The sequence below is a fragment of the Lactuca saligna genome, chromosome 6 (assembly GCF_052625555.1).
Source record: "Lactuca saligna cultivar CGN05327 chromosome 6, ASM5262555v1, whole genome shotgun sequence".
Taxonomy (NCBI): domain Eukaryota; kingdom Viridiplantae; phylum Streptophyta; class Magnoliopsida; order Asterales; family Asteraceae; genus Lactuca; species Lactuca saligna.
This window is the reverse complement of record NC_136422.1, coordinates 61994294-62007811: the sequence shown is the minus strand read 5'-3', so window position 1 is coordinate 62007811 and position 13518 is coordinate 61994294.

Here is a 13518-nt window from a genome sequence, read left to right as displayed (position 1 = left end):
ACGCCTCAATATCTGTATGCATTGAACCTACAAAATACAAAAAATTATATTAGCATTACTTTCATATTAAATGCAGTTTTTTTTTTTATAAATGCATAAATTTAAATGTTGTTTTTTTGTAAATGCAAAATTCTAACTCTTTAAAAAATGCAGATTTTACTCTTAATATTTGTTTAAATGCAGTTTTTTTTTTTTTTTTTTTTTTTTTTTTTTTGTAAATATAGAATTTTATAAATGCAAATTTTACCTTCACTAAAAACCCAATTTCTAAGACAAACCAAGGCTTCAGCAGCATTTGCCTTCAACGAACTACGATAAACATCAATAACTCTTCCTCCAATACTGAAAACAGATTCAGAAGCAACAGTAGATATTGGCATGGCCAAAATATCTCTAGCCATTTGAGAAACAATGAGATACCGTCCTTGAAGATGTTTCCAATACTCCAACACATTCAAATCACTCGTGCGAGGTAATTTTGGCTCCTCTAGGTAAGATTGCAGCTCAGATTTACCACCAGTAGTAAATTCACAGCTAAAGAAATCATCAAAATCCTAACAAAAAATGTAGAAGTTAGGAAAATACAAAAAAAAATCATAAAATAAGATAGGAGCAAAATATTACCGTCATATATGTGTCCGACTTATCATTGGCAACACCGGAATGAGATGAGCTTTCATTAGCCTTGGTTGTAGCACTAACAGCCGTATACTCATCAAACAAGGAAAATAATTTTTTGTATACTCATCAAACAAGGAAAATAATTTTTTTTTAAACAAATCCAACTCAACATCAAAAGATGAGCCATATATCTTTTTGAAAGCTCATTCAATAAAATGAAACTTGTAACGGGGATCAAAAACAATGGCAATGCCCATAATAGTGCTAAACTCACACCAATACTTGTCAAACTTCAAATGCATATTTTTAGCCATGTTCTTTATAAAAGTATCACAATTTTCCTTCTCCTCTTGCAAAAGCAATCTTATCTTTAAAACATTAGGAAAATAAAGATTGGAAGTAGGATACTTAGAACCTGAAAAAGCTAAAGTCACATCATGGAAAACTTGCAAAAAGTTGCAAAGTTTTTCAATCCTACTCCACTCGTCGAAGCTTGGGCAATGAACATAGTTTGCATCAGTCTTTGCCAAATGAAGAATTGCTTTTTTTGTGATATAATGCACTATCTAACATGTGATATGTAGAATTCCAACGAGTTGGAACATCTTGCCTTAGCCCTCTTGTGGAATCTATGCCAACATATTGAATAGAACGCAAAAATTATTTTTTCCGAGCTTGAGAACCTTTGCAATACTTAACAGTATCTCTCACCTTAACGATAGCTTCATCTAATTCTTTTAAGCCATCTTGTACAATCAAATTAAGGATGTGAGCACAACAACGAACATGAAAATAATGACCATCAGACATCAAATTCAAATCAAACTTCAGTGCATTAGCCATAGAATCATTTGCAGAGGCATTATCTAAGGTTATGGAAACTATTTTCTTATCAATTCCCCATTGTTTTAACAATCCACAAACTCTTTCTGCTAAGGAAGCACCATTATGGGGAGGGGGCATAGAAGTAAAAGCTAAAATACGTTTTTGCAAGCACCAATTATGATCAACAAAGTGAGCAGTCAATGAAATATACCCATCAATTGTTACAGAAGTCCAACAATCTGATGTTAATGCTATTCTACCAGGAACAAGTCGCAACAAATCATAGAGCTTTGATTTCTCAATTGAATACATGTTGAATATTTCTTTTTTTATGGTATTGCTACAAAATGTTTTAACTTCTGGATATAAGTAAGCAAAACATTTCCTAATACCTTCATATTCTACAAATTGAAAAGGAAGATTATGTCTAGCAATAGCAACAACAACCAACTCACGAAATTCATCAGCATTAAAAGTAGGAGATCTAGTACCCAAAGTCCCTTTCAAATTAGATTGTATAAGAAGCTGTCCAACATCTTTATAACTTTTGTGTTTCAAATCACAAGCCCTTTTATGCCTAAGTAGATTCCCTGTCCCGTGACTACTTTTAGCAATATACGTAGTCCCACATTTATTGCATTTGCACAACATATTCCCCTTACTATCCGATTCTTTAAGTATTTCAAAGGATTTCCAAACACGAGAAGTAAGCTTACGTTTTCGTTTGACAGGTGGGTTACCAGACAGATTCGGTTTATGCATATTCCGATTAGAACTTGGTGGTGCACTACCAACTTCCTCTTCCATCTCATCTCCTATTTCGTCATTAGAAACATCGATTTCATCACCAGACAAGTTGAGTGGTTCATCCATGATTACCTAACTACAAAAAAAAAAAAAAAAAAAAAAAAAAAAAAAAAAAAAAAACACATAAGAGGAAAAGAAGATGAGAATCGATTGATATGTAGGAGGAAGTAAACCGATAGTTGTTGCGACTCACAAGGAACGATTGATCGAACGACGTAAGAGGAAAAGAAGACGAGAATCAAGAGCGTTTTCGTGGAGTGCGTTCTGTCTTCTGTGGTCACTGCCTCACTGGTGTGCGGAAACTAGGAAAGAATTAGGTCATCACGTAATTAGGTCAAAAAATCTCTTTATTAGCCCAATAGTCCAATACCCTTTGAACACAATAACAGCCCAATATGTTACTTTAACCCAATACTCTCTCTCTCTCTCTCTCTCTCTCTCTCTCTCTCTCTATATATATATATATATATATATATATATATATATATATATATATATATATATACACACACACACAGGTTATTTTCGTGTCATTTTCGAGTTGAAAATCTTAACCCTAACCTTACCCGTTTAATAATCGTGTCGTGTCGTGTCAACCCGTTTAATTAAACGTGTCGAAATCTCTATCCCAAACCCATTTATTTCGTGTCGATTTCGGGTCGAGTTTCGGGTCATGTCAATTTTTGCCACCTCTAAATGATCTTCAAGGTTTGTAGATCTTCATCGTCTTCATCTTCTTCCCAAATCTGATGTTCGATCATCTTCTTCTTTCCAGTTGGGCTGTCAAATCGGGCATTCGTCTTGTGTTTTTGTCTGACACGACACGATGTCGTGTTTTTTTCATTAACACGAAAATGAACAAATTAAAACACGACACGACACAACAAAGATAATATTACATAACTATTAGTGTATTTCATTCATACTTAAAAATATACAACACGACAAAAATGACAAACACAAAAAAGACGACCACCACATGCTTAATCGTGTAAATTTCGTGTCGATTTATGAACACAAACACGACACGATACGACATCGTGTTTTTTAATCTTGACACGAACACGGCACGAACATGAATTCGAATTTTGATTTCGTCCCGATTTGGTTTCGATTCGTGTATTTTTGTCGTGTCATGTCATAAATTGACACCCCTACTTTCCAGAAACAATTTTCAAGCACATAGAAGAAATCGATTTTATGTGAGCTGGTTCAAAGCATAATGCATCGACGAACTTGTACAATTGTGCTGCATTATTTGTACTTTGTTGACTTCCAAGAACAAATAAGATGAACACGATGAACAAAAGATCTGGAACAATACTCCGACAATTTTTGGGTTTGAAAACCCTAACTCGAGTTTATCTTAAAGCTCATCAGACCTTTAAGAACACAAACAAAAAAGATTTATGCCGGTTTTTAGATCTGATGAAGAACAAGAACACAAATATGATGAAGAACACAAACACAAACCCAAAAGTCATCTTCATCTGTTCAAGAACATACAAACACTCATGATTCTCGATTTTTTATACGAACTTGATATCACATTCGAGTTCAGTGTGTTCTTGAATACAAATGGAAACATGATTTTCGAGCTTCAAACTTTTCACATGAACACTTCTAGATTCGAGTTCAGAACAGTGTGTTCTTGAACAAAAATGGAAACTTGATTTCAAATTATAACTCAAAAACATAACTTCAGTTGAAGATCTTTTGATTTCTGGGAAGAAGATGAACACACACACATCGATGAACTCGTTTTTGTGGTCTATTTGTTCTTGAAGATGGTCAGATTTAGGTTGAAGTGGTTGAAGAATTTATGGGTTTATGATTTTTGGTTCGAAGGGTTTGAAGGGATGAACATGATTGTGTATGTGTTTTTCTAATCTAAAAAACCCACACATACACAACGATTGAAGGGTTGGAGAATTTTTTTTTTCAGATCTACCAAACACGCACACACTCACATACAAATCTGAAAACATTTTTGATGATCTCATTTTTCAGATCTAGTTGTTCTTGAAGATGTTCAATTTGGGTTGAAGGGGTTGAAGAATTTTTTTAGGAAAACATATGAATCTAGGTGTTTTTTGTTTATGTATGTGTTTTTTTTTTTTTTGATGTTTTGGGTCGGAGACTCGCCAGAAAAGATGACCGGAGTCTCACCGGAGCTCACAAGAACATCGGAGACCGGCTAAACCTCCGATAGTAGGTCGTAAGGATGTTTTTTGAACAATTTAACAAGTTCAATGAGAAAATTTGGTGAAAAATAAAAGTCAATGACTAAATGTACAAACATAAAAATATGTTACCCTTTTAAGTCATTATCCCTATTTTTGGGAGAGAAAAAACACAAGAGAAAGTTGATTATCCCCTCACTACCTGACTACTTATCATTTTTATGTTTTTCCAACCGATTAAGTTAAAAAGAATATATGATGTCTTCTATATTATTCTATCCAATGAGATTAAGATATTTTCAAGGTGCAAGAAATTAACAATGATAGAGATACAAAACAATATAAAGAAAGTGATTATAGATTTGGTTCTTCGACAAAGTTATGGTGCGAGTCTTCCACAAAGAAAACGAAGATGTAGTACATATGTTATTTGTATGTTAGCCTTTTATTATATATATATATATATATATATATATATATATATATATATATATATATATATATATATATATATATATATATATATATATATATTAAAAACCAAAAATATTTAAGATCAAAATTAAATAATATAAAATTTAAAAAGACTAAAAATAAAAAATAAACGATAAATATGTGAAAAACTTTACCCTTATTTTTTAAGGATATTAGCCATTGATGCAAGTCATCCATACAAATTTTTTTTCATAAAAACTTAGAACTTGTAGTGGTACTTTTCCTAACCACATAGTATATAATTTTGTCATTAATGTTGAATATTCTATGGAGTTTAATAAACCTTATTTTATGTAAAAACGAAAATTAAATAGATGAAATTTGGAAGAACTCATTAAGGACACGTGTCGGTCTTTTACCTCCCTACACCCAACAACCTGTCAAAGAGAATCAGGAATCACGGGCAACGGGCATACCATCTTTCTCTTATTGGAGGACCACTTCTACTGAGGTACTACTACTTACTACCCATGTCTTAACTTAACAAGTAAGAACCCTTCCTTCTTCTCTATAAAAACCCATCCCTCTAACCCTTCTCTTCCCTACTCTTTTCTCTCGCAATTTTCTTCTCTCATCTCATCTCTCCATCAACAACTGAATCACAGACCAATTTCATGGAGGCCTTGAAGACGATGAAGCTTTTCGCAGTAATGCTGGTGATGATGATGGTCGTCTCAGCCTTCTCCGTCACCGTCTCCGCCGCAGACGCCCCTGCTCCTGCTCCTACCGCAGGTGCTTCAACCGTCTTCGTCCCCACCGCCATCGCATCTCTATCTGCGGTCGTTTTCGCTTTCTTATTTTAATTAATTTCACCTTCAGATTTCAGTGTGATTTGATTCTTAGTGTTATTGTTACTATACATACACCTCTTCTCTCTCTGAGAGGAAGGTAGATCTTATATATGTAATTCTACTCGAGTTTGCTAGATCTAGAAAGTTTGTGTTTGTGAACTTTATCGTTCTACATATATATAAATTCGGAGATAGTTATTATTAATGTTAATTGTTACGTTCATGTTCTTGTTCTTGTTGAATTCATTACTGGATTCGTTGGATTTGAAGCATCAAATTTGTGGTTTCAGTTTAAGCTTTAATTGATGTATTCATGATTTCTTGCTTTTTTATCCTTTCAAAAGTAAAACAGAGGTCAAAAAGGTAAATGCAGTTGTACTTTACGTAACTTTAATCGTGCATGTTGCTTTGTAGACTTTGTTTTGGGAATATGAATATCATTCTCTCTCCATGATTTTACTTATAAGCATCGCCTTATTATTTCCAGAAACTTCATATTCTTTAATTGAGCCATGGAGGTCTTTCTTTCAGAGACATAATTGTACTATATCTGTTTGTATCAATAATCAATCTTTTAAAAAACAGATCTTTTAATTGAACCTGATCAATTTTTAAGAACTCATTAAATTTAATAGATTATTACTCTAATCAAAGTTATTTTTAATAATGTATTAAACTTTATAAAGTTTAATATAATATATATTTATTAATAAGAAGTTTTTTTTTCTATTAAAAAGTTCAATGACAACCGAACTCTATAGTTATTGATAGTAGAGTTTAATCTATTGAATATCAATTAGGCATAATATTTCATTCAACTCTCCTTTTGAATTATACATTACGAATATTTTTAGTTCAACCGTTTCAACTATTGGTTCAATATGGTTATATATATATATATATATATATATATATATATATATATATATAAAAGAATTTCACATCCATAATTTCAAACAATGAAAATAAACATAACAACTTTAGATCAATACAAGTATGTTACAAAAATAGATAACCATAAGTTTTATATTTATCACGTTATTCAAGCTGCTTTGGAAATGAGTTATTTTTAAGGGCGAAATGAAATTCACGTATCCAAATCTAATAAACCGGTTCAAAAAGTTTTTTACCGGTTCTACGGTTCAACCCGGTTTTTAAATAAACCATCAGATTCGATCGGATATAAAATTTGGCATAAAATCGATAATATTTAACCACTCATTTACCTGGATCCCAACTCGACCGATTGGTTCTAACCGATTTTAAAACATTGGTTGTCACTGACTCAAGGTTACTTGAAAACATTTACATTTTACTCTTCATTTTCTTCTTCAGAACAATTTGTGCAATTGTTAATCAAAATGCTTTGCAAGCAAATAAAAGCTATAGTTTTCGAGTTTGCAATTTTCAGCTATAAGCTATTTATTTTTTATTTTTCTAAAGATACCCGCAAGTTATATCGAGCACATGGACGTGACGTCTTGTTGAAGTGGTTATCTTTATATTTTCTTACGATTCAAGATTTTATTGGATAAGATGCCTTCATATGGCATATTAACGGCAAGAAGGAATGATATACAAGTACCAAATACCATTTGTGTTGTCGTACATCTAATGTTTAATTTTAAGAACATTCCAAAAATACATGTCATTTTAATTGAATAATCGATTTTTTACACCATTTTTGTACGAGGAGCATTAAAAATTATGCCCAAATTGGTTTGTTGAATGATATTACAGAAAACTAGTTGTGAGTCTCATCAATTACATGTGTTAATTTTTTTTAAACAAATTAAATCTTAATATCAATATATTTGAGAAATTTGAATTTATAAGAAAATAAGAAAACTAATGGATTGTTATAATTGAAATGTTTTTCATCTTTTAAATTTAAAAAAATAATTTAAATGAATAAATAAAATAAACCAATGAACTTTAATTTGGGAATTTTGAAATAAAAAAATAAATTTATTAATGAAATTGATATTCATTTATTACAATGTTATTACATTAAAATACTATGTGTAAGACCCATGTATTACATGGTTTTAATTTAAAATATATATATATATATATATATATATATATATATATATATATATATATATATATATATATATATATGAAATTTCAACAATTTGAAAAGTTTGAATTTATAAGAAAAATGGAAAAAAAATTGAATTATGAAAATTATTAAAACTTTAATATATTGAATACATAACATATATAAACCCTTTTTAATAAATAATTTACATATATATTACCTTACACATTAAATATGAAATTTTAATTTAATAAAATGACAAGTAGAAAGTAAAAAATTTAAAAATTTTAGAAAATGTCAAGTGTCCAAATAAATAAGAATATGACATGTGGCAAAAAAAAACCTTCATTTATTATAGTAGATTTAATTTATTAAAATAGAAAAACTCATAAAATGACATGTGGAAAAGAAATTAATTCAAAATAACTAGAAAATAACATTTAGCAAATTGAATGAGAGTGTGAAATGTGGCAAAAAAAACCATTTATTTATTAGAGTAGATATGATTACTCCGAATTTGCCGATGGCAAATAGTATAATACAAATTAAATTATTCATTAACATTAAATATAATAATAATACATTACAAAATGGCTTTGGAGGAACGATATAGATTTTTGAGAAGTAGAGTAGTAAATTTATGTGTAATTTGTTTTAAAAAAATACTTGATCATTACAAATTGATATTTCAAATTTAAATTTATTCACTTTTATTAGATTATTTATTTAATTATATATGTAGTTAATATAGTTATTTGAAATATTATATTATAAATAAATTGATATTCATTTGATATTATATAAATTAAATTAATATTACATTACAATTTTTATTGATGTTATATTATAAATTAAATTAATGTATTATATTATAAAAAAAAATAGAAAAAGGAGAATACGTCTATTTTTTATTTTTAGTTTTTACCTTAAAATAGTTCCTAAACGTTGTTTGGTATTCTTATTTGGAATTTGTGGGGAGGCCTTAACATGTGGATTTCATTTTGTGTTATTCAATTATATGAGTAAATCTTTATTTTATTTGATTATTAACCATCATTAACTAAAAGTTAGAATTAAGTCAATATTAATGTTATGTTTGGCGTACAAACTAAAAAGTTATTTGTTAGTTGAAAAACTAGCTGATAATTAAAAGTTAGCTATTAAATAAAAAACTAACTGATAACTGAAAAACTAGCTGATAAAAAATATCATTTAGTAAAACTAACCGAAAAATATAAAATGGTTTAAAATGACATTTAAAAGAATATGTTTCTATAATTAATTAAGAAGTATTTTTGGAAAATTTTAAAAAAAAACTTCTAAAAGCTATTCTAAATAGGTTTTAAAAAACCAATTTATAAGCTATTTTTTGTCTTTTCAAACATGACAACTTAAAATAAAATAAAATAAATAAAAATAAAATAAATAAAAATAAAAATAAAAAATAAAAAAACTGGTTTGATAGCTGTGACGCGCCACAAATCAAAAAACATTAATTGTGTTGAAAATTCCTAGTTTATGCAAAAATATAGTGCTTGATACATATACCAAATAGCATGGCCTTATTAAACTTGAACTTATTTCACTTAGGAATACGTTAATTTGATTAACGGGGCTTTTTTGACAATCGTATTGCATATTTAAGACACATATGTACAAAAAGTAAAGTCCTTCGAATGGACGTCATATCGAAAACTAGAACACATCATCCAAACAAAGTAAAAATCGTTCATAACTCACATTTAATGTAAAAAGACATTAATTATAATATTTCCTGAAATAAATCAACATGATAATAGCCCAACATAAATCAAAACCTCTTCTATAAAAGGCCATCTCTTTATCTTTTTGGAATTACGATTCGAAAACAATTAAAAATCATATGTTAACCAATAAATGTTCCAAATGACAAATTTAAACCAATACAGCAACTCCTAAAAGAATAAAATTAAATATCTACATCCAATGATCTACATAACCAAAAAGGTAAACCACACCTAGCTCCCATACAAACAACAGCAATATTGTTTGATATGCTTATTAATGAGTTTGGTAAGAGGTTGATTCTGACTCAGTCAGATTTTAACCGTTTGATATCATAATTAGAAATTTATGATTCGGTCATATTGTCTTTAATATGCTTCTTATTGGGTGTGATAAGAAGTTGGTGTGACTCTATCGAGCTTGATTCAATCAACAACAATCTAACAACTCCACAATCTTATACAAATTGAGAGGGCTGGTCCAGATGGTGGCAACCCGAGCGACCGCCTAAATCCCATTTCTCCATGAGGGCCAAAATTTATGGGATATGTAGAGTATATTATTAAAAAAAATTATTACCTAAATGATTTTTAGGGTGTAAAGTTGGTTCAAACTTAAATTAGCTCAAAAGATAAAAAATTTGATTTACTTGTTATTGCTAATTGAAAACATTTATACCAAAAAATAAATGATATTTTTTTAATTAGATATTTTATTTGTCTTTGAGGGACCTTTTTTTTCTTTTTGCTTCGGGCCTCAGATACGTTTGGATTGACCCTGCAAATTGAGTAAGAGGGAGGTATGATGGTTAGTGGCTCCACAGTAGGGTTTAAAGATGGTTTCCGTAAATAAACATTCGACAAAAAATTCAAATAATGATAAATACATATAAATAAAAATTTCATAATCATGCTGACATTATAGTTATCCTTGCACAAGATCCATGTATATAAATACATTCACCCATGATGAATGATAACGTGGGTATATGTTTGTAATGAAAAGAGCGAATAAAGAAAAAAGTAATTAAATTTGCACATGAAGAAGTGAGGGTCAACAAGTAAAACATTAGTGAATACATAAGTAGTGGAAGCAGATATAAGAAGTAATTTGAAAGCAAATATTAGTTTCATATGTTATATGTAGGAAAACAAGAGTAAGAAGGTGGAAACAAGCCGACATACACCAACAATATGATCTAGAACATAGACTATGACCAACAATATGATCTAGAACATAGACTATGCCAATATTACTCTGCTACCATGATTCTAAGTCTCCACACTTTTGTATGAGTTCATGCATGCGGTAAAGGTAAGTCCTCCAAGTCAAACCTTACGTTATCTTCCTAATTCCTTCTCGGCCAACCTCTCATCCTCACACTCTCGACTGTAATTGTATCCAGTATCCTAACAAGAACAATCGATTGTTTCCTATGGACATTCCAGTGCAATCTTCTTTCCCTCAATTTATTGATGATCAACGCCACCCCCAACGAAGTTCTAGTCGACGTGTTCGGTATCATGTCCAACAATGTTCTACCACATGTCCACTGTTGGAATCCTAAGTCGATGATGACTTGGAGACCAAGCAATCTAGTTTATGGCAAGTCTAGTTTATGACAAGTTGGTCATAATTTTCCTAGTTTAATACAAGTTGGTTTATTAGGCTATATATACATGTTCATAATCGAGTTTATAATTATGAGAACAAATTGTAAAACATTGGTTTTGAGTTAGTTTCCGATTAATCAAAGAGTTATGAATTTTTGAAGTTTTAGGTACAAACTTCGAGGCTGGTCCGAGGGAGTACGCCCAGCGTACTCGTGTAAGTGTTCACGAACCGAGATTGGCCACGTAGCCCTACTCCTTCGCATGTGAGTCACGTATCGTAGCCTTGACGCGTCCAATCCAATCCACTACGTACGCCCAGCGTACGAAGTTACGCCTAGCGAAGACTTATGCGAGGCAGTACGCCCCGCGTACTAAGGTGCTCTGGTCCCTTATAAATAGGAACTGAAGCCAACTGAATTTTGGTTACATTTTTGCTTCTTTCACCTTCTACTTTCCTTTTTGTGGCAATAAATACCCCTAACCCTAAAATACTATCCTAGCATCATAAGCAAGCCTCAGAGAGCCCGAAGATCACGAGAGAAACAGTTTTCGAGCCGAAAATATGCCCACGTGAAGCTCGGTTTTTGAGAAATCACCCCGGTTTCATCAGAAAATGATTATTTTAAGAAACAAGTTGCTACCCAATTTTCATTAAAACAAATGAGTGTGTGGTTACTTTCATCTTACACATAGATATGAAGTATTTTCTAAAAAATACGTGTTATGTGTATATTTATTGTTTGTTTATTTGAGATGAGTGTTGAATGAATATTTTATACAGGTTTTAAAATGATTTAAGCTATATATGTATTTTAATCTACAAATATGTTGGGTATAACATAGGTAAATGAAATAGTTGGTGTGTGTTAAAATGATGAGAGGCCTCGATGTTGTTGTTGCTGTTGTTGTTGTAGTCATCTAGTAGAGTATAGATGATGACCACAAACCTTTCTAGACAGTCCAGTGAAACGCTAGCATGTTTACAACCTGTAGGTGTTGGTGAACTATATGTTCGCTGGTGTACTCCATTCCCCTCATGGTTGCCTTAAGGACATATATGGCTGAGAAATCGCCTTAGCAGTAGTGTCCATCCCGATGATGATCCTTAGGCTAGGTCCCTTTATGATAGGTGTTTAGGGACGTAAAGTGAGGATAACGGGAACGGGTAATCAGGGTTATTGTTGGTTGATGAAATTAATAAATTTATTGTTGGTTGAAGAAATTAATAAATTTATTATTTGTGGGTTGAAAACCCTATATGCTCATCAGGCTCCCAAGCTTGACCCACTCAACTTTTTATATTACAAGAAGTGGACCCAGAGCGTAGTTGGATGATGAAGAAGGATTTTTGGATTATAGGCCATTAGATGTAAATATTTGTTGTAAGGCTTATAATGTACTGCTTATGTTTTTGGCCTGTATCGGAACATGACATCCCGAGGTTTTGATATATAATGAAAATATTTATTTCTTTAATAAATGTTTTGATAAATTTTTATCATGTTTTGTTTTGGAGGCAAATTCCGCAAAATCTGTTAAAAGATTACTATGATTTTATTTTAAAAACATAAACTAAATCGGTCTATTCTGGCCTAGAAATTTGGGGATGTCATATTTTTTAAGGAATGACCACTTGAAGTTTCAATTATTTTGCGCATCATAATTGATTCGGAATGGCTCAACCGGTAATGTCAAACTTTGAAGGTGTTATCATACCTTTTATTTTCAATAGCATTAGATTTAATCATTTTAATATTTGTATAATACAATCTGGTGGATAATATGGATAATTTTTCCAAAAGATTTTTCTTTCCCGATATGATTTTTGTAATATTGCGATATTATTTATCACCATCATTAGTTGTTTCAACATGATATTCGTTAGACTGAATATTCTTAAAACTTAATATATTTCTTGGTGATTTTAATGAAAATACTGAATCACCAATTATAATTATTGTCCCTTGTGGTAATACTATATTCGCTCTTCTAGAGTCTTTAATCATTTTTGCATTACCCGTTATTGTATTAACATTTGCTTCTCTAATTGATAAGTAAGTAAAATAATTTTCATTATTAAAAATGTTATGTGTTCTTGCACTGTCTGCAAGACATATATCTTCATCATTTCTTTTGCGAATATCAATATTTCTCTTCAATAAATTAGTAAAACATAAGAAACATTCAACTTAAAGAAATAAATTCATATTTTATTTCTTTGAGAAGATTGTGATGACATCATTTTTCATAATATGAATATGACATAAAAACATAATAAATTATATGAAACAAAACTACATATTATTCTCTAATCACTATCCATAGTAGCACGTGTCCCTTCTGGGTAGACAATAAAATCGACAACATCCAAATGT